This window comes from Amblyomma americanum, chromosome 10 (assembly GCF_052857255.1).
Source record: "Amblyomma americanum isolate KBUSLIRL-KWMA chromosome 10, ASM5285725v1, whole genome shotgun sequence".
NCBI lineage: Eukaryota > Metazoa > Arthropoda > Arachnida > Ixodida > Ixodidae > Amblyomma > Amblyomma americanum.
The window spans coordinates 125,139,295-125,162,193 of record NC_135506.1 but is presented as its reverse complement, the minus strand read 5'-3'; the positions used below and the strand labels follow the sequence as shown (position 1 = coordinate 125,162,193).

Sequence of the window (22,899 nt, the reverse complement as noted above, 5' to 3'; positions counted from 1 at the left end):
GACTCCAGGACATGAGCCTCCATAGCATGTCAATCTTGGTTGAACGCGGACACCCAGTTACACCATTCTTTTCGTCGGTGCCTTATATTATTTATTTTTTGCAGGGCGTATAAAGCAGTTTATAATGTACTAAGCGCTTCAGCGAAGGTGAACTAGTATTTTTATATTTGGGCATTTGAGCAATGAAGGCAGCTTCTGCGGCATAATAATTCCTTCATTGGCACGGAAGTCAGAAAACAAACGGGTGAATGATGTCACCTATTTAGGGGCTGAAATAATTTTTATTGTGTTGAGATTAGGTTTCATTGGGTGATTTTGATTGGCCAGAGTTTCGGTTCCCAACAACATGGGTGAGCTCTCACCCGAGGCGACCCAACTGAAAATAGGGCTAATCTGTGCTCCCTAAAGGGGGTGACGGATGCGCCGCGGGGCTTACGGATTTCGGGAGTGGTGAACCGCAGCCCGTACCAGCTAGTCTACAGTTAAGGGGCCCTAGGAGGGGCTGGTGGTGGCCATCTTCCTAGGACCCGAAGCCAGGCAGTTCGTACACCATGGCAGCTCATGGATTGGCTGTTGTGGCTAAGCCTCAAGCAGATTCGCTACAGGGAAATCCCCGTTGACTAAAATCATCAGGGGTAGGGGCGTCCCTGTGTAACCCGAGCCCTATCATCACTCGGGAGCGCTGCTTGGGTCTGTCCTCGTACCACTTCCGGGAAACCAGAGCCATCTCTGGGAAACGCTGAGGCCTACGGCCGTTTCAGTAGGCTAAGAGAACGAGGGCGAAGCGAATGCAGAACTGGCGCTTGCGTCCTTTGTGAGTCTGTGAGTAGTACCGCTGTGAGACCAATGAGGTATGGGATGAAGCCAACATTCGCGCTTCTAGTACGTACGCGGTAAGTCCTGACTTTGTACACCACGGCCGGCGTCAAATCCAAGACGCTTAATAAAACTTGGTAGAATCAGGCTCTCGCTTGGAGCGCGGAACGAAGAGATTACCAGAACTCAAGGGCACTTCGGCGTCTGGCAAGGGTTTGTAGCACGGCAACGCAACACGAGGAGTAGCGACCCCGCCCATCCGATGCTCGTGGCTTGGACCCACACACGATCAACGGGATGGCAGTAGTGGATCAGCCCGCCACGCTCGGTGGGACGGCTTTTGAGCACGATGATGACCAAACCTAAATTTGTACAAGAGCAGTCCCTGGTGGGGGGGGTCCACCAGTTGTTGAGCTTGCTCCAACTTATGGGACTCGCTTCTTGGGAAGTGGTCTGGTCCCGGCCTACTCCGTGTATGGCTCGGGGGGGGGGGGGACTCTTTGGCACGCCAAAAACGTCTTGCACCGAAGCGTGGCCTTGTGGTATAGCATCCGCTCGCATTCGGGAGGCGCTGAGTTCGATCGCCAGTGCCGCCGAGGACCCACCGGCTTTCTAATGGGTACAAGGATTCACACGGCTTAGTGCTTATCTATTCTGGGGTGGGATGCTTAGGAAAAGGGTCTTACCACAGTTGCCTTGGCGGATCAGAGATAAGTTCTGCCGTCAAGTAACGTTAAATCCGCCTCGAGCGGTAGAAGCCCATTTGTGGCCCTTTTATTGATGGCGCAGCATGCTGAACTTCTTCTAAGACTGGGACTCACATTCTCATCTGCTTAACTCCCGTAGAGCGAGCTAAGTTAGAACTCATCGAACGCCAAGATCAGCTTAATCTCTAATCTGAATCATGAACCACCTTTGCAGGCTTGGTGTTCGAAAATAGTTTTGACCCCCGTAGGGTGCAGCGGGGTTTACGGAGCCTCTTCCAGGCACACACCCCTGAGGAAGCCGGGCTCCGGGCCGCAAGTAGCTTGTACCCTTTTTACCGGTGGGTAGCCGGTGATGGGTTTCGAACCGACCACCTTCCGCAGCCGAGGAGGACGCCCGAGCCCCTAGACAACGAACACCACCTCTTTATCTGAAAGTTAATGGCCAGATACGTCCGATACGCGGTTAGTTTCTCTCAATGCAACAAGCATTGCGAACAAAACAGATAAACTGTAAGAATGTTTGCTCTCTTTGGATCAGCACGTGTGTGTCAGAACTGAAACCTGGCTACACGAGCAAATCAGTGACGATGACATAGCCCCACCAGGTTATCAGTTATATCGGTGGGACCGAGGATGTAGAGGGGTATTGTTGCTGCTGTTGTTAAATCCTGGTTCGATGTCGACATCGAAAGCCAAATTGCGCGGCATAAAAGCCTTTTTTTGAAAATCAAAGTGAAGGAAACGGCGTTTCATTTGTGTGCAGTTCATCGTGCTCCGGATGCTGATGAAAGCTGCTTGAGTAAATTGTATGATCAATTGTTGTCGTTACGAAACAAGAATGTGTTAGTAACGGGCGACTTTAATTTTCCTTTTTTAAATGGAAACAATCTGCCTTTTGGATTATCTCATACAAGTGATATTATCCTTGATGTTATGCTTACTCTTGATCTTGTCCAATTATTTACTTATTGTACTCGCGAAACATCAATTCTTGACCTGCTGTTTATTAGTGAAGGATTTAGAGATGAAACTGTTACAATTGAACCCGCCAAATCCGACCATAAGTTAATTTCTTTTTCCTGGAAGGTTGAAAAATCAAAAACACATGCGCTTGATGTCGCTACAGTTAAGGAATTTAATAGAGTTGACGATGTGGCAGAGCGGGCAGAGTGGGTGAGGGAACAAACACGGGTTAATGACATCCTAGTCGAAATCAAGAGAAAGAAATGGGCTTGGGCAGGGCATGTAATGCGAAGGCAAGATAACCGCTGGTCCTTAAGGGTAACGGAGTGGGTTCCAAGAGAAAGTAAGCGTAGCAGGGGGCGGCAGAAGGTTAGGTGGGCAGATGAGATTAAGAAGTTTGCAGGCAAAGGGTGGATGCAGCTGGCAAAGGATAGGGTTAATTGGAGAGACATGGGAGAGGCCTTTGCCCTGCAGTGGGTGTAGTAAGGCTGATGATGATGATGATGATGATGACGATGTGGCGATTATTGACAATACTGAAGAAAATTTTGGGATTACATTTGATGATGTTGAAAGCTCTTGACGATGGTCCGCTAATGTGCTTAGGCATTGCATTAAAAATGACGTTCTAGAAAGAAAAATATTTAAAAGGCAGAAACTACCATGAGTTACTCGTGAAATTATACACATTAAGCGTAAACTTAAGAGATATCGTAAGAAGCGTGAGACGTCAACGCCACTGTTTAAAGAAATCAAACATGACCTACTATCAAAAGTGAGATGCGCCAGGACTAAATATTTTTCGCACTTTAGCAGGGTTTCTAAAGACTTATCCGCGGAATTTTTGGCGGAACTTGAGTAAACCCAAAGATGTACTTACTGAAATAAAAGTTAGCGACATGATTATCCTGGATGTTGCCAAAAAAGCTCAAAATTTTAATCAGTATTTCTACGAGGTGTTTCAGAATTAGATGAATATGAAATAAAAGCAGCGGCTGCACCAGAGGATGGCATTGAAGTAAAACGCGAGGGTGTCCTGGCAATGCTCTTGAAATTGGACACCAAAAAATCCGCTGGACCCGATGGTCTTCCGAATGTATCTTTGAGGCGATATGCAGAGCGAATATCAGGTTGCCTCACAGACATCTTTAAGCTGTCATTAGCAAGTGGAAAAATTCCTTCAGATTGGAAAATATCACGTGGTTCCCGTATATAAAAAGGTGATCGATTGTAAGTTTCAAATTATCGTCCTGTTTACATAACATGCAGTTACTGTAAGGTATTGGAGCATATTGTCGCCGGCTACCTGCGAAAGTTCCTGAGTCATCATGATCTGTTGTCTGATAATCAGCATGGGTTTAGGCAGTGGTTATCCGCAGGTACTCTGACTGTTTTGTCTGTGCACGAATTTCCGCGGGTGCTTGATATGTGCGGTCAGACGGACGTGGTTTTCTTTGATTTCAGCAAGACCTTTGATAAGGTACCACATGGCAAACTTATCTATAAGATGGAACGTATGGGTGTGCCTCGTTTCATCATTCGATGGAATCAGGCCTACCTTGCAGACAGAGGGCAATATGTGGAAATTAATAAGACGGCTGCAAGTGTTGTTAGTGTTCACTCAGGAGTTCTCCAGGGAAGTGTGCTTGGACCATTGTTGTTTTTAATACATGTCAATGATTTAGTTACGGTTGTTCCTAAAGACGCCATCTGTTAGGTTATTCGCAAACGACTGTGTTGTGTTTAAACAAATTTAATTCGAACATGACCACAGCTCTATACAAAAAGCAGTTTTTGCAATTGAAGAATGATGTCTAGGCTACGGAACTTAATGGTGAAAAAAGCTGTTCTCTTACGTATAACTAGAAAAAAAGACTCCCAGTTTGCTTCCTTCTCATCTTCTCGGCAATATGGTTTTGGAAGTTGAGACATATAAATGTTTAGGTGTAACACTTGACAATAAGTTAAAAAGGTCAGCACACATTACCAATATTTCTACAGCTGCATTATGGGAGCTATGGGTTTTACGAAGAAAGCTAAAGACTGCCCCAGCACACATAAAAAAATTGCCTTACGAGACTTGTGTGTGGTCTTTACTTTAATATGCTTCAGTAGTGGGGGACCCACACACGAAAAATGACATAGTAATGATCTTTGAAAAAGTCAATAAGAGAGCGGTTAGATTTATATACGAAAAATACAAAACGGAAGACTCTCCCTCGAAGTTAGTGATCCCAAATAATATTCATACACTGGAAACCCGCATAAAGATTAATGGATTGATATTCTTGTTTAATAGTTTAACAGGAAAAATAAACTCAAACTTCCAGAGTGCATTAAGCGTCCTGTAGTGAGAAGGACTTGGTCCATTCATGAGCATTCACTTGCTCCCCTTTTGGCCAAAACTAACAGTCTTAAATACAGTTTTTTCCCTAGAACAGGGCAAGATCGGAATTCGCTACCGGCATCTGTTTTTCCCTCACAAAACTTTTCTTACTTCACTACGGCACTATGACACTATGACTTCACATTGTGAAGTTGTTTAAGGATAGTGGTATGGGCCTCATGTTCACGCACGAGGTTCTAAATGAAGGACAGTTGCAGATTCTGGACCTTCGAATGATAAAAAAACCAGACCATTTTTGTTGGAGTTACCATCCGCGTTCCACGAAAAGGCTGTTAAATTTTGCATCAGCACACTCGAAGCTCATCAAGGATGGAATCGCGGTCTCGTGTTTGAAGTCCGCTGCATCAAAGTCTTGCCACCATCGCATCAAGGAAAGTGTCGATTATCAGGTGGAAAGACTGATTAACAGCGGGTATCCAGATTACGTGATCGGCAGAGCCAGCGAAAAGGTTATTCGCTGGGTAAAGGGCCGGGTAAAAAACGACAAAAAAGAGAAACAGCAAACCCGGGGTAGTACCGTATGTGCATCGACTTTCGCACGAGATTAAGAAAATTGCTGGCAGGTATGGCATTCGTGTCATGTTTTCGGCTCCCAAGAAACTGTCAACGTTATGCCCCGCGATTCAAGGAGCTGAGCACGAAGAAAAGAAAAGGAGAATGTGCTGTCAAACAGCTCTATACAAGAAGCAACTTCCTGGAAGCTCTGCTCTGCTGGGATCGATCGGCTAATACCCCTGTCACACGGCCAGTTTTAATCACCCTCGAGTCGAGGGTCTTCAAGATTTTCAATCGCCATCGAACTCGCCGCTGCTACACGGCAAATCTCAATGGCCATTGAAATGGTTCTCGTGCCTTACGCCACGGATGTGTGGCGCCAGAATCGCTACTTTGGATTTTGCAAAAATAACAAAAATATTTGATAAATGTATACTAAATGCTGAAATACACGCATACGCGAAAGTCGTTCAAAACCCTTTTAATTGCCCGTACGCGACGGACATATGCAGACACTGCTGTAGCCACTCTAATACAAGACGAGCCAAAACCCAGCCAATCCAACTGCGTCGGAGCGCTGCTTCGTCAGGCTTAAGACCTGGGAAATCGCCATGATATCTGAAAAACAAGAGCTATTTGTCGCTTGAAACCTTATGCGAGGGTAAGAATGGGCAAATCGAAGGCGAATACAACAGCTTAGAACACGATATTGCTTTGAGGGATTAGCGACGAAGCTTTATCGCTGTGAAGCGGGCGGGCAGGGTGCCGCCATGTTGTCAACGTTAAGTACGCAAGCAACCCAAAATTAATGCGCTTAGTGCGCTCAAAACAAGTCTAATATAATTTTAAAATAATTTTACAGACTGCTTGCATTAAATTTTATGCGAATAATGTTTGTTCATGTTTTTGCACCGTGAATGTGTCGTGTACGAAAGTGCGCTTGGCGCCGCTCGAAGCAACGCTAGCAACCTTGGGCAGCGCTCGAAGGCCCTCGAAATCTCGATGGAGTTCTGCGCTACTCCGTTGACTCGATAGGCTATTGACTCGATCGCCATTGAAACTGCCCGTGTGGCAGCGCTCGATCGCCTTTGAGTCGATAGACTATCGGTTCGAGGGCCCTCGAAATGCCCGTGTGATAGGGGTATTAGTTTCGAGTGGCTGGTTGTGGCATTTTCTCTCTGCGTCTTTGCGCGCTAAGGCAGTAATACCCCTGTCACACGGGCACTTGTAAGGCCTTAGAAATTAAGGTCCTTTGCCCCAAAGGCGCGTGACGCGCATCTACACGGCAAAGCGTCGAGACCTTTGCGATAAAGGTCCGTAGCAATCTTAAAGTTGCTTGAAGGAGCAATCCAGACGGCAGCGCCAGCTAGCGAGCTCAAAGAATAAAAAATTGACGCAATTTTTAGTTTTGAAACCGTAAAAAAATATCTAATTTATCTTATTTAAGGGTTAATTTTGCGTTACAGTGCACTTAACCGTAGAGGACGCTATGACATCCACACTGCTAAGAAAGGACTTGAACGCTTTTCAGCAGCCGCATCGACACACACGTGCTTGCGCTTCTCGCTTTGCTGTTTTTTCTTCGTTTGCTCTTTGTTGTGTCCGTGTTTTTCGTTTGCTTGTGTTTTCTGTTTTCCCGCTGGCATGTAGTTGAACTCCTTTATATATTTAAAGTGATTTGTTTTTAACCGTATTTAATATTAATTTTGTACAAAATTTTAATGGAGGCAGGTATTATTGAGGCCTCTCAGGCAACAACCGAGTTAGGCGGGCAGAAGTGCGCAGCAAAAAAAAAAAAAACGAGAGGACCGCGCACCCACTGGCCGGAGCGCGAAACCTGGGCACTTCTCCGTCTCTGGGAAGACCACCTCTCAGAACTGCGCGCGAGAAACGGAACGGGCCCGTTTACGAGGCCATGTCTGCTTCACTGGCCGAACAAGGCATCGCAAAGACAAAGGAGCAGGTGCACTCAAAAATATAAAACCTGACAACAGAATATCGGTGAGTAGTGAACATAGTCAAGTGCTACTTTTATATGTACCGCGGATTTATATTAGATGCCTAAGTGTCGCGAAATTTTGTGCTATGATAACCGCGCGGCAGCTTTCAAAACATGCGACAGGTGAGGCATAGTTTTGACTCACATTATGCGTGAGGGGCTGCTGCATTGGGTTTGGGGCAGCTTGCTTTTCACACAACGTGCAGTGTGCGAAAATGCGTACTTGCCGCAGTTGCCTTGTTTATTCAGTAGCAGAAGTTAAAATGAGCATTTGTACGAGATACTCTTTTGACTACCTGAGTGTTGGGATCGTAGTGCTCATGGGACTGTTTGCAGGAGGTGGTCACGAAAGCACACTGGCCAGGGTGCCATACCCTGGACATTCTACTGGGAGCTGCACAGATTTTGGGGAAGCCTGCCAGTAAATGACCGCTCTTTGGTGGAAGGGAGCAGCTGCCAAGCTGTCCGTACAGTCGAAGAGGTATTTTCTTGGAAGAATATGAATCTCGATCTGCAAGGACGACTTCTCAACATCGAAGGCTTTGTATCATTTATTTTGAATGACAACACCTTTACATATGTTAGGACATGAGGGTGTATCAAACATATGAATAATACAAGATTTGTAAACTTTTATTGGTTGGAGTCTGAAGCCGCACTGCTCAACAACAAACCACTGTTCCTAAGTTGCTCATCGAAGGCTTTGTATCATTTATTTTGGATGACAACACCTTTACATATGTTTTGACATGAAGGTGTATCAAACATATGAATAATACACAATTTGTAATTCACGCTAAGTGGCAAGTTAAAAAATACCGGCAGGTGATCACGGCTATGTTTGTTACTGAGGTGCAGCGGACAGAGGCTCATTTCGGTTGTAACACTCTTGTAATGGCGGACAAAAAGATAACACCTTTACATACGTTATGACATGAAGGTGTATCAAACAATGAATGCAAGACTGGTACATCATGCTAAATGCCAAGTTAAAACTTATCAGCAGGTGATCACAGCTCTGTTTGTTACTTAGGTGTAACGGACACAGGCTCATTTCAGTTGTAACACTCTTGTGACGGCAGACAAAAAGATGATTTACCACTGTAAACATAAATATGTTTTCATGGACAACACTTATCAGAGCCCTGAAAGAAAGCATAGCTTGAGGGTTATTTGTTCAATTTCTTTGCGAGCATGTGCTTGACCTCCTGTTAATGTTTCATCATTGTTTCAAACGCTCTTCATGCAGATTATCTCCGCCATGGAGACCGGCAACATACATGAAAACTCATTTGAGCTTGAACCAACGGCTGAGGCAGCTGGCACATCTGCTGCAGAAGAACCTGCACAAGAGCCTCCACCACACTTGCGGGGCACAGCAAGCACTACCAAAGTTGTGGCTAGTACCAGCCGCCAGCAGTGGAAGCGGAAGCGACCACTTTCGGCAGCCCAAGAAACCCAGCCATGTCTGCTGGAGCAGCAGCGTCTCCTGCGGCAGGATCTGAAGGAGTATAGAGGAAAAGAGCTTCGGCTTTGTGAGCGACAAGTAAAAGCCGAAGAAGACCTCGTTCAGGTGCTTAAGGACTTCCTGAACAAATGAAATGTATAAATCTCGGCTTGCATTCGTGTACATGCTACTATTGGGCCACAGGCTGCGTGAAAGGCACAAGGCAGTGTTGCGATACAGTACTGAGAGCTGTGCAAGTTTAGCAACAAAGCGACAAAAAGTACCTCAGAAAAGGCAAGGGCGAAAGAACAAGGCAAAATTGATGTGCACTGTCTTGCACTAGCAATAACTAATTGTGAAAGTACTGACACTGTATACAAAGACATTTGTTCACACAAGACGCATATTGACACATATATCCATATCAGTGCTTGTGTGTCTTGCACGAGGTTAACCATGTTCAGATCATGCCACGTCAGAAATCGTCCTGAAGCAGTGCTTCTCACACCAAGGAAATTGGGTGGGAAACCCCACTAAAGTCAGTTAATTAACCTGGATGTTAGACATCTAGGTTAAGAAGTTGACGTGGTGATTGGGGTAACCCATTCTTCTGAATTTGTTTGTGCAAGAAAACCACTCCTTCAGGAAGGTTTGCAGTGGAAGGTAGCAAGACACAAAACTAGACCTGCTGCAGTCCCACATTGGCACCAAATGCTACCTAGGATTAGGTATGCTGCTTAGAGGTGCAAAACATGGGCAGCACTCTTCTTCATGTTAAGCGGCCTTCTACTGCAGCTGCTGAAAGTAATGCACAAGAGCTGCCCGAACACTAGCCCCACTATCAACTTCTAACTGCGTTGTATGAGTAGGCTGCTCAAAAGCTCTTTCATGCTGAGGAACCTCATCCAACCATTGCTGCTGTAGCCGGGCACCAAAATGTTCACACATGTTATTAAGTGTACAGAAGGCTCTAATAATCACAGGCACATGCCTGATCTTGCACTGCATTCTTTTCATGGTGTATCGAAAGCGGGCTTTCATTCTCCCAAAGGCATTTTCAGCAATCCTTCGTGTTTTGGACAGATGGTAATTGAACAGTCTTTTTTTCTCCTGTAAAGTGCCATTATGTGGGAAGGGTTTCATGAGATCCCCTGTCAGGGCAAATGCCTGGTCGCAAAGGATAATCGGGGGCACAGCAGTGCCATTAATCACTGTGACCAGCGTCTTGAACAGCGGCCCTTCAACTGTTTCAGCCAGATCCGATTGACTGTACACATGGGAGTCGTGGCATCGTCCTGGGCTGCCTGCAGAAACATGCCGAAACCGGTATTTATGATCCACAACGGCCAGAAGGATGACACTGTACCTGCACAAAAGAAAATAACATTTTGTATGCAGAAGGTCACATGATGGAACTATTTAGCCTGTATTTAAAAATGGTAGATCAGAAGAAGCCTAATGCTGTATCGGGTCGTCTACTTCTTCAGGACATCGAACGCGAGTAATTTTCACATCCTCGTGGCTGTGCAAAACGCATGAGAGCAGTGACAGCTCCATGCCCTGTCTGCACCTGCTCAATAGTTTGTGAGCATCTAATAGAATTAGCACACATATTCACCTTAGATGTGGACAACAGTATACATGGCTGTGTGTGGATGAAGCCGAACTTGCATACATATAATTACTGAAAATAACATTATAAATAGAGGTGACAGGCTGTAAAGGTGATATTAGATTGCGAAGGATTTTTTTAGATCCATGGAAATTAAATACACGTTGAAATAATGCTGCAGCAATGTAAGTAGCCATGAACGTAAATTCACATATTGTAAAAACTACCTTGTTTAACATCAGTTATGCCAGCTACGCAATGCACTAAGGAAAAACCAAGGGAAAACCAAGAAAAAAACACTTGCCAGCCTTTGTAGTTCCTATAGTCCACTGCATTCAAGTGAGGTGGAGACACCGGGAAACGGCAGCCATCCCAGGCCCCCACTGCTTGCGGGAATCCTGTTATAGCGTAAAACTCGCTAACATGTTCACCCATCTCGTTTGGTGCCATCATTCGAACCCACTCCGGTTCGAGCACATCCACCACAGTCTCGGCAAACTCCCTATATATAGTGTTCACAGTTGACCGCCCAACACCAAAACTATAGCTACCACCCGGTCTTCGGCAGCTGAGCAGAGCTTGAAAAGGCCGATGCCAATTCTCTTATCTACACTGATGGCCTCCCGCATAATTGTATGTTCACGCTGCATTGCAGGTCGGCACCGCTCCACAAGGTACCGAAAAGCAGCCGGGCCAACGCGGAACGCCTGTCGAAAATGCTGGTCTCCGAGGTTCGGCAAAGTATCCTCGAACCATCGCTCATTGCGGGGATACACCCACCTACTGCGGTGCACAGTTCGCGGAAGGAACGCGACGGCTTTGCAATGGGCAATGTTTGCGAGAAGTTGTTCTTCCAGTGCGTCACCGTGCGCCTTAGCCACATCCGCCGCCGCGCGTAATGATGCCACAGCGGCAATCATCATGGCAATTTCACACTTCTTTCTAACGTATTGCGATTCCTGGCTCATGATTACGGCAGCACGCTAACCAGGCACAACCTAATTTCTTTGAAATACGCACAAAGACACAAGCAACAAAACACGCTTCTCGCACACAACGAGGAGCCTAACGGAAATGTGCGCCTACCGTGGTCGGACCGAGAATGATGAAAAAAAAATTGTTTCAAAATATTCGTTTCTCACCCTCAGAACGCTCGTTTATTATCGCGATAGCTACTTTTTCTAACATAAACGAAAGCACTCTTATCTGAAGTGCTACCGTCTGCTTTAATTTCATAATGTTACTAGCGCCGCTTCACACACAGCGGTGACTTTTGGCATTCACGGAGGCCGCGTTCTAGCTCCTTTCGATTTGCCGTGTAGCAGCGTCGCTGCACCTTTTCGGTTTTCCTCCTTTAGTGCAATAAGACAACTTTACGGCAAAGGCCGAGAAGAAGTCCCGTGTGACAGGGGTATGCGCCCGGGCTATGTCGACCCAGTCTCCCGGCCAGGGGACCTCCCTCTGGTCGGCTTCTCGGTCCCCTGATCTCCTGCCGTTGGAAGCTTTTTTGCGGAGTGGTGTCGGCAGTATCCCTGTCGCGCTGGTGCCTAAGGATGGTGGTGTAATCAAGATGAACAACCCTGGTGCTGTTTGGGCTGCTCTCCAGCCGGCGACTTCTCATTATGGGTCGATCTCAGAGGTACGCCAGTTTGCACGCGGCGGGAATCTGTGCAGATGGCCAGACCTCGCCTGTGTAAGAGATTTGCTAAATTCCTCGTCCTTTGCCTTTCTTCGGGTAAGTTCCTTCCTCCCTTCACATCTGGCATGCACGAAAGGTATTGTACGAGGCGTAGACTCTTCCCCGTCTCCGGCAGAGACTCTTGAGCTTCTGTCGGCTGCAGGTGTTGTTGCTGTGCACCGCTGTAGCCGGGATGTAAACAACTTGCGGATGCCCAATGAATCTGTGATTGCTACCTTTGCCGGCACTTCCAGCCCCTCTGAAATCAAGGCATGGCCTCTAATTTTTCGGGTAGACCCGTTATCATCTCGGCCTCTGCAGTGTAGCAACTGCTGGCGCTATGGACATAGCGCAAGTAGTTGCAAATCCAACTTGAGGTGTTGCAACTGTCGGGATGGTCATTCAACGAGCTCCTGCACTGATAAGAATGAGAAGTGTTGCCTTTGCGGTGGTGCCCACTCTGCAAACTACTCAAACTATACCTCTCGAGCTCAAGAAATCCAAATTCTGGAGATAATTGACACCCGGGTCCGAACCCGACCGCGGCGGCTGCGTTTTTATGGAGGAAAAACGCTAAGGCGCCCGTGTGCTGTGCGATGTAAGTGCACGTTAAAGATCCCCAGGTGGTCGAAAATATTCCGGAGCCCTCCACTACGGCACCTCTTTCTTCCTTTCTTCTTTCACTCCCTCCTTTAGCCCTTCCTTTACGGCGCGCATCGGGTGTCCAACGATATATGAGACAGATACTGCGCCATTTCCTTTCCCCAAAAACCCATTATTATTATTATTATTATTATTATTATTATTATTATTATTATTATTATTATTATTATTATTATTATTATTATAACTGACAGAAAACGCTGTTCGCGCCGTGGCGGTATTTCAGAGGTCAAAGAACGTGCCCACGGTTATGCCGGTGTGACCGCTCGGCAAGGTGTCATGTTAGATTCAACGCTGTCCCAGGCAATCGCGGCTGCTGTGGAGGCTTCCATGTCTACAATGGTAGATAAGATTGTCGCAAGTGTGTCGGAGTGCCTTACAAACGTTCTAGCGACTTAGCTTACACATGCCGTGAAGGCCGGTTTGGCACCTCTTTCGACAGCAATTCCCTCTCCTCTTATCCGGTCTCCAATTCCAGTAGCATCACAGCCCCAGGAACTAACTTCTGCCCCTTCCGCTGTACCTACCTCGGGTACTTCGAGGGATGTTGGTATAATCTATGATTCCGAGATGGTGGAGCCTGATGCGCGGCTTCTCAAGCGCAGCGGGTCACCCATGTCTCATTCGTTGCCTTCTCTGTGCACCCAGCCCAAATCAAAGGAGCAGCAGCTGGGCACCAAACCCAAGGATACCATTTTGGAGCAGGCAGTTGCTGCTGCTAGGCTTTCGCAACCACAGCGTCGTTGCGAGTTCTGCAGTGGAACTGTCGCTCTATTCTTTCAGCTTCTACAGATTTACACTGCATTTCTACCCTGCTTATTCCGGATGTCATAATATTGCAAGAAACGTGGCTTTCAACCGACAAACAATATCATATTAAAAATTACCGTTCATTTGGCCTGGATCGCCAGTCTAGAGGAATGGGTTTACTAAGTTTAGTCTCTTCAAAATTTTGCCACAAGGCTATGGTATCTTTTCAACAAATGTCTCCTGACTGTGAGATTTTGGCACTAGACTTTGTACTTCCTGGGTGCTCTCCATTTTTAATAGCAAATTGTTATTTCCTCAATAGAGTCCAGGATGTTAGACCTCTGGAATTGTTACTCGCTAGCTGTAAAAACCCAGTTCTCGTGGCTGGGGACTTCAATTCTCACCATGTGTCGTGGGGTTTTAGGACTAATACATGCGGCAAGCGCCTTTGGGACTGGGTTTCTGATCACAACCTGATGTGCTTAAATTCAGGATCGGCCACTCATCTTCGCTCACACACTCAATCTGTTTTAGATCTTACGTTCATTAGTCTTAGAATTGGCGTAGCGAATTGGTCGACTGTTGATAGCGGCACATCAAGTGACCATATACCTATTCATTTTGATATCATATGTCGTGTAACTCCGGCGTCTTCTCAGTTGCGGACACATGTAAATTACGACAGATATCAGACGGCGTTGCGCTCTGCCCTTGCTTCAGTGTCTAACATCGCTGAGGCCCACCAGTCATCAAGCATATGTCTGGCTATATAGGAAAGCCGTAAAAAGTCGGAGTTCCTGGTGAGGCCAACAAAAAGGAATTCTTCTAACTGGTGGAATGGGGACTGTACAAGTGATTACAGGCGGAGGAAGGCAGCATGGAAAAAGCTTCTTCATAACCAATGCCCGAATAACTGGAGTGATTATAAATTTATTGCAGCCACCTTTAAACGCAGTTTCTCGCGCGAAGGTAAAAATTATGACTCAGAACATTTCGATTATCTTTCAAAAGCGGGCAACCGACACGCTCTATTCGGTTTTCTACGGTGTAGGAAACAGCTCATATCCTCTCATAATTTGCAGTCATTAGTTATGTCACCTGAAGAAGCTATCCAGGCGGTTGAATTAATTGCCACAGGCCTGTATAAGTGGTTCTTGTCTTGACTACCTTTGCGCCCAATGTGGTTTGCACCAGTCGTGCCAAATGATAATGCCTCACAAGTAAATCTATCAGAGCTTTCACAATTTGTCCAGAGATTGGCAGCTGCTGCTCTTGGCCCTGATGGTTTTACTACAAAGATGCTCAAGATTCTCTTTGAAGAGCCTCCTAACTCCTTAATGCACCTAATAAACTACTCTCTCAAACACGCTTGGATACCTTCTGCTTGGAAGCTGTCCAAGGTGATGCCTTTACTTAAAAATCAGAGTGGAGGCTAAGAATTGGATAATATTAGGCCAATTTCTTTAACATCAAACGTGGTAAAGTTGATAGAAATGGTGTTACTAATTCGGGTGTCAGCCATTGTGGACCGCAAAACTATACTCAGCCCGTGCCAACTCTTCTTCCGGCTACGGTGTTCGATATGGAATGTACATGCTGATCTTGAGAACAGAATTCTCCTTGCTCGTCGTCACTGCCTGCTCGCGGCTTTGGTTACGTTAGACGATGCCAAAGCTTACGACAGTGTAGAACACTCCATTCTGATACATAGGCTACAGTCTCTTCAATTTCCAGATTATATAGTTGCATGGATATCTGCATTTCTTCATAACAGGGAATTCTTTTGCGTCCATAATGGTGTTCATTCAGAGAGGTACAGACAAACGCGAGGTGCACCGCAAGGAGCTGTTCTTTCTCCTGTGCTCTTTAATATTCTGTTGAGCTCAATTCCTCTCCACCGCCATGTACGCGCTTACATCTATGCGGACGACATTGCGTTTTTTGCTGCTGCGCCGGATATACATTCCCTGGTTGGTCTGTTGCAGTCATATTTGAATACCAGTGAGCACCGGTTGAGCTCATTACACCTGAAGTTAAAATTTGGCAAGTACGCCACCCTTGGTTTCCCTCTATTTCCTATCGTGGTCTCTCTCACTTTCCAGTTAAAAATAATACCGCAGGTTCAATCCCTAAAATACCTAGGGGTCATTTATGACACCAAACTCACCTGGCGACCTCACATTGACCCTGTCGCGGCGAAAGGGGCTCGTGCCGTGGGCATGTTACGGAGATTATGTCATCACCTGTACGGCATGCGCAGAGATGCGCTATTGATGATCTAATTTGGATCAGTTGATCTGATTTGGATAGAATTTGGATCAGTATTGTTTTCAGGCTCGGCTACATATAAACTTCGTCCTCTCGTCCTTTTAGAGAGGGAAGCACTTCGCATGTGCCTCGGCCTTCCAAAATTTGTGGCTACCAATGCACTGTACCTTGAAGCCCGCATTCCGCCTCTCTTATCACGACTTCAATTTTTAACTGTGCAAACTTACCTCAGGATCTATGAATCCCATCTCCACTGTTCCCAAAGCACTTTCTGTTGTCAGCCGACCTCCTTTTTTGGTGTCCCCTGGTCTCGTTTCAATTCCCCTCAGAAAACGTTTGTGCAAAGATTACTTCAGCCTTTAGATGTAAACATTTATGATATCCTTCCTGCGTTTTGCAATGGGCCCTCTATCCACATTGTTTTCGACGACATATTCCCAAAATTCAAAACTTTTACCACCGAGTATTCTAAATGGTCTACCAGATGATCCAACTGAGGACCCTACCTACAGATATAGCAATAGCCACTGACGCATCGCAATGCAATGAAAAACAGGTGTGGGAATATTTTCTCGCATTTAGTTAGACTGGTCCTTTTCACTGCGCCTTCCAGTTTTCACCCCTATTTTTCAAGCAGAGTTTCTAGAAGTTGTACTTGCTCTACGCAAGCTAGACCCCTCTATTACAGCAGTTGCAGTAATTACTTATTCTTTATCTTTGTGTTCGTGCCTCGCTGCACATGTTGACGGTCCCATTTTAACAACTTTCTTATTTCTACTTCCTCCGCATTTAAGCCTTGTTCATTTAGTATGGGTTCCCGGTCACACCAGTGTGACAATAAATGAGATTGCTGACAATCTCGCAAAGGCTTCCCTCAGCGGCCCCGTGTTGCCAATCAACCCAACTACATCCTATATTACAGCATCTAGATTTCGGCGACGTGCGTTTTTAAGCACGCAAGACACAACACTTTTAACATCGGCGGATTATGAGCACCTTAAATATTATTGGAACAGGAAAATTTGTTTCTCTCGACAACTTGAAGTATCACTGACGAGGCTGCACTGCCGCATTCCCCCTCTAAATTTCTATTTACACATGTCGGGTTTGGCGCTCTCTCCCCTTTGTGCATTTTGCCGTGAGCCTCAATCTATATAACATTTTTGGCTGTATTGTCGCCGATTCAACTCTCTGAGAAAAAGGTTGCTGGAGGAGCCCTTGCAGCATCTTGGGCTTAGTGTGAGCAGCCCGCTCTTGCTATCATTTGGCGCCACCACATTTGGGTTCAGCCACAGATCTGTTTGTACCGCTGTTCTAAATTTCCCGATAGAATCTCACCGACTACCTTGCTAGGTGTTCCAAACTTTTCTTTTCTATCAATTATTACATTTTGACTTAATCATTATTGTTTAATCCCTCTCTTTATTATTATTCTTATAATTTTGAAATCAAAGCTATCATCCCTTTTCTGTTCATGAGGAAGAATTCACCGGTGTTGCGCTCCCACGTGCTTTTCCTTTTATTAACTGCGTTCAGGTGAATAGCCGCCCGATTCCTGGCCGATCCCCAGTGTGGGTATGTGCCATCTTTTGTTAGGCTAACAACAACAACAACAACAACAACAACAACATGTATCACCGTATGTCGCATGCAAAGTGGGCACAGTGTACAAGATCCCCATGTCGTGCGGAAAAGTGTACATAGGCCAGAGTGGTCATTGTTTGAATGTGCGGCTGATGGAGCATGCCAGAGATTTGCAAAAAGGTAACGCTTCAAACAATATGGTTCTTCATTGTCGTTACTGCAGCAAGCGCAAGAAGAAATGTTTTCCCTTTTTTCCAAAACGTGTTCTTTTTCGTCACCGAGATCGTCTAACGCGAGAGATAGTTGAAGCCTATCATATCGCGGAAACGGGGCATACATGTGTTAGTGACCCCTCAGTTGGCTTGTCTGATGGGGAGATTAGTTTTTTGAAAGAGCGACTGAAAACCGCGTGTTAATTTTTTCCCTGCTCATCGGTCGGCATGTGGCGTGCGATTACTCTGGGTTTGTTTTGGTTTTGCAGTATATATATAGAAGCCTCTGAATAAAAATTCTTGTAGTTGTGACTAAGCACTGTGTCCCCTCTGTGTCGTTGTTTGTGAGTGCCAGGATTTATCATCATGAACGTATACCAACTAGCTCAGTTTTCTGCCCTGTTGCAACTAACATAGGTCACCGGTTCAAATCGCTGGTGCAAGCTAGACTAACTGAACTGGTAACTTCGTCCTGCACGAAAAGGTTTGGTTCATTGTTTATGAGGGTTTAACGTTACAAAGCGACTCAGGCTATGAGGAACACCGTAGTGAAGGGCTCCGAAACCCGAAATCGTATGCCACCACCCTGAACACTCTGCGGCAAAACGGTTGAGCCACAACGTTCATGTGAAGATGTGTAAAGACACAGAATTGAGTACGTAGGTCGCCAGTTCGAATGCATGCGCGAGCTACGTTCTAACTTAACTAGTAAGTGGGTCAACATCGGCCACGCTTGTAGCCGAATGTGAACTGGCGCAGCATCAAGTAACGAGGAAGCATGAGAGCACACACACGCATACGCACAACTAGCTTTAATGCTCAAGAAAACCAACTTTGCTGTGATCCTATACCTTCATGCTATTTCAAACAATCTCAAAAAGATCGGAGCACGTGCGAAAGTCAGAATAGTATGTTCCGCTCCTGTCAAACTTCCTGCCCTTTGCGAGAAATCCAGCCAAGTCAAGAAAGCGAAGCTGGATTGCATCATTAACCACGAGAATAAATTCGTAGCCTGTCCAGAAGGCGTCGTTTACAAGATTCATCTGACATGTGGTGCCTCCTAGATAGACCAGACAGGTAGGCGCATCAATGAGCGTCTGAAGAAACATCACAGCAAACTACGTCAATTGCTAACTGAAGGCCATCTAACTCAACACTGCAAGTCCTGTAACTGCAGGGAGCTGCTAAAGAAATGCACTGTTGTTTATTAGCACGAAGATCGGCTTACCCGCAAAATTGCAGAAACGCAAGAAATAGCGCGAGCGGAGAAGACCTGCGTTAGCACGGCATCAATCTGCCTAACAAAAAAAGAAATAGCCTTCTCCGAATGTGGGCGCTCTCAGGGTGCCAGGCCTAACTAAGGGGTGTTCTTCGTTTTGTTTTGTTTTTGCCATGCCAGGGCACGGAGCTCGTTTCAGCCTGCTTTTGTGCCTTTGTACCAAGTTTCCTTTCATTCACCTGCCATCAAATTTTAGCCGCGTTATTGTTGGCTTTGGGGTTTTGTTTTATGCGTCCTGTTATTCAGTGAATTCTTAGGTGTCGTTAGCCCTGTTCTGTTAGCGTTCTAGGTTTCATTCTCATGTTTTTCCGCACTTTTTGTCCTCCGTCATTCCGTTGTTTTCCACGACGTGGCCTTCGCTTTGGTTTTTTTCGATGATAAGTTCGTGATTCGTTTACGTTTTAGCCTGTTCTCTTCCCATGTTTCATGTTTTGTTCTTCATGTTTTGTCCACTTTGTCATCGGCGACCGGCATCTTCCACGTACTGCTGTACGGCTTCGTGTGGTCGTCGTGGTGTCTCCCATGCGCGCTGTCATGTTTTGGTGCTTCGCAAATCGTGTCTACGTGCATCACGGTATTGGTTCTTTAACTTTGAATTGCGTTTTGCTTTGTATAAATTCGGCGTAGAAGCATCCAAACATGAAAGCTGAAAGTTGGTGATTGTGCGTGTTTGTGCTCTCCAGCTGCCTTCATTGGTTTATATGCGCCATTCTTCCCTTTAGCCTGTGAGACCAACTTGCTCAATCCTATACGCTTCTGAATGTGGACTGGCTGCGCCATCCAATCTGAAAATGTGGCAGGCTTATTGTGACGCATTTGGGCATTCAACGAGGTTTTCTTGAAGGCGCAGCGCATGTCGTCCGAACTAAGAAAACTCTGGCTACTACCACGATAATACGAACGGGGAAAAGTGAGAAGAATGGTTCTCCCAGAAGCTTCTCCCACTACTACCACCCGTCAGCGTCACAGTGATTGACAACGCGCCATGTTATTCTGTGAAGCAGCATAAAGTGCCGCGGTTGTCTAGCCTCAAAAAGGGCATACAGGCTTTGCTGTCTAGAAAAGGTATCGCGTGGAGCAGCGACATGGCTAAGGCCTAGATCATGCAAAACGTGATTACACAGGTGAGGCCCGGTACCGTGCGGACTGCGCCACTGAAGCTGCTGGCCATCTCGTTATGCACCTACCACACTACCACTGCCAACTGAACCCGATAGAACTCATTTGGAGCGACGTCAAGGGTTTTGTGGGCAGTCTGAACCAGACGTTTAAGCTCCAAGACGTGTAGCCTCTGGTTTGTCAAGTCATCATGCAAGTGCCTGCTGAGAAAAGGAAGAATTATGTACAGCATGTTATCAATGGGGAAGGTGTGATGAGAAAACTGCACCATATCACCGACGATGTTGTTCAGCAAGGACCGGTTATTGTTGTCAATCGGAAGGACGACACAACCAGCAGTGCTAAACAGAGTAGTGCTGAGGACGATTAGTTCAGCCCCTTTAACGCGCTAAGGTGATTTCTTAATGTGCCCGCACTAGTCGAGACCATTCAGTATGATCGTAGTGAGAGTAAGGAAAATGAGAAGGGCATCGTCTCTGATGAAATATGGCAGACGCCGTAGTGGAGGACTCAGGATTAATTTTGACCGCTTGTACGTTGACTTTCGTACAACACATGAACTTGTTTTCCATTTCACCACGATCGACATTCCGTTGCCCCTTTCTGCATTCGACCCAGCTTAATAGTGCAGTGACCACGCTGGAATGAATGAACTTATATGCACATGACAGGAACGTTGGAAACATCTGTGGCATGAGAACAGAGAAAGTCATACGAACAGGAGGTGAAAAAAGTGGGGCCAATCCATTGAAACGGGCGTCCGCCTGTCTAAAAACGAACAAAAGAAAGAATAAAAAGATATCATGCGGCACCTGCTAGACGCAGAAAGAAGCGGCCTTCTTTCTCATGGATGAAGCCACCTGTCACTAATTAGCGAGGCGAAACACAGTCATGTATTGCTCGTCATCCTGATTGGACGAAAGAGCTCTGCCATTCGTGGCGCTGCATAGATCTTCTTAAACCTAGTATAGTTTGGTGTTGTATTGTGTTGCATTATGTTGCATTATGTTGCATTATGTGACCACCTCAGTTATCATGGTAGCCGAGCCGAGGCGGCGCAGCACTGATGATAGTGATAGCACTGCTACAACTCTAATCCCAAGCAGCAACGCATCATACGCTCCTCTAGTTGAATGAAGCCTCAGATTACAACGCGCTTGTGGCCGACATAGTAGAAATTACTCCGCAGACAACATGTGCGCATAGTACTGCAGTCACCTGGAGCCGCCATTGTACTCGTTTCAACCCAGTATGCACTTGTGCTGTATTCGGCACAGCGGGTAGGCCTGATGTCTCCGTCGTTCCGCTGGTACTTTCTCAGAATTCAAGAGAGGGAAAATAAGCGAAACGAAAAGAAACCAGGAATAATGAATGAACTGCGTGTCCTATAGAATGGAAAAATAAGGAGAAGAGTGCAAGTAAAGATTGAAGGCGGAAAAAATGCTACGCATCGAAAGAACAGAACCGCCGAGGGGACGACCAGCGATAACCCGCCTAGCAGCCTGCGCAGAGCGGTGAAGGCGAACGAGCGGCAGCGGGCAAGTCCATGGACTGCCACTTGTAGAAACCAATATTTCTGCCTCCAAGGTCCTCCAATCATTTGAGGCACGGGGAGAAGCTGCAGTCAATCCAGGAACCGCGACTAGTGGTGGTGGCGTCTGAACGGCGCCAGCAGCGAGCCGCCACCGCCGCAACCTGGAAGGGGGAAAGTGCCCATCTAGGCGCGTCAAGGTTAAGTCAACTGAGGGCCAACGAATGACACAGGAGTACGAGTGGAGGAAATAGAGGCCGCCGCACGAAGGGAGAAGCGCATGGACACCTAAAAATTCTAGGGAGACCTCCGCTGAAGCGGCGGCGCGAAGATGTACCACAAGATGGCCACCGGTCAGCGGGGAAGCCGGCTTGTATTGATGGAAGCCCCTGTTGAGCCCAGGCTTGCGGGCGATGGAGCGGCGGTATGTATCCGTGGAGCAGAGATGAACACCAAGTTGAAGGCAGTCGGATGTAGGCATACCCGAGCACAGCACTTGGTACAGAGAATGCAAATGCAAAAAACGTAGACCGAACGAAACGTGGAGGCAATTGAAAAGAGTGCCGGTTAAGTTAAGGACAACGCAGCGGGATATGGAAAAAAAATGATAGGTGCAACGTTGAGAGACCAGAAGCGGGCGGAGTTAGTGAGAGAACAAACGCGGGTTAATAACATCTTTGCCGAAATCAAGAGGAACAAACGGGCTTGGGCAGGTAATATAATGCGAAGGCAAGATAACTTCTGGTCCTTGAGGGTAACGGAGTGCATTCGAAGAGAAGGCCGAAGTAGCATGACGCGGGAGAGTTAGGTGGGCGGATGAGATTAAGAACTTTGCGAGGACACGGTGGGCGCAGTTGGCCGAGGGCAGGGTTAATGGAGAGGCACGGGAGAGGCTTTGCCCTCCAGTGGGCTTAGTAAGCAAATCATGATGATGATAATAAGACTCTACGAACATAGGGCAGCCGCCCCCAGCTAAGTTAAAGCGAACGGTGGCCGCTCTTCGGGGGGGGGGGGGGGGGGGGGGGGGACTCTCACGCCACGGAAAAAAAGTAAATGTACCTCGCGCCCAGTGGTCGCGTGCACAACGGCGGAAGCAAAAATCAGTCTCCCCGCACGCCGCACGCCGCCTTTTTACCTTGCGAGCAGTGACCTAGCTCTGTCTGGGACGCATCATAAAGTAGCTTTAACCTGTGTTCCACATAACTGTTTCGCGGAAGAACAGCTAGCGAGCTGTCTGTTCCAGCAACATTAACGTGTTTCATGTAAGTTTAACTTATAAAGGCGAGAGAAGGCTGCAAAATGTTTTCCATTTAAGAAAGCTTCAATGAGCCTCGTTCCGGACAAAACAATTGGAAAAGAGGCTTTGACA

The 22,899-nt window shown here is 46.5% G+C and overlaps 1 protein-coding gene and 1 pseudogene across 1 annotated transcript in view; both read right to left on the bottom strand.

Annotated features, from left to right (window-relative positions):
• LOC144108690 (uncharacterized) overlaps positions 1 to 22,899 on the bottom strand; it is a 344,153-nt gene that overhangs the window by 132,087 nt on the left and 189,167 nt on the right. The window lies entirely within an intron of this gene.
• Positions 9,621 to 11,096, bottom strand: LOC144107304 (uncharacterized; annotated as a pseudogene).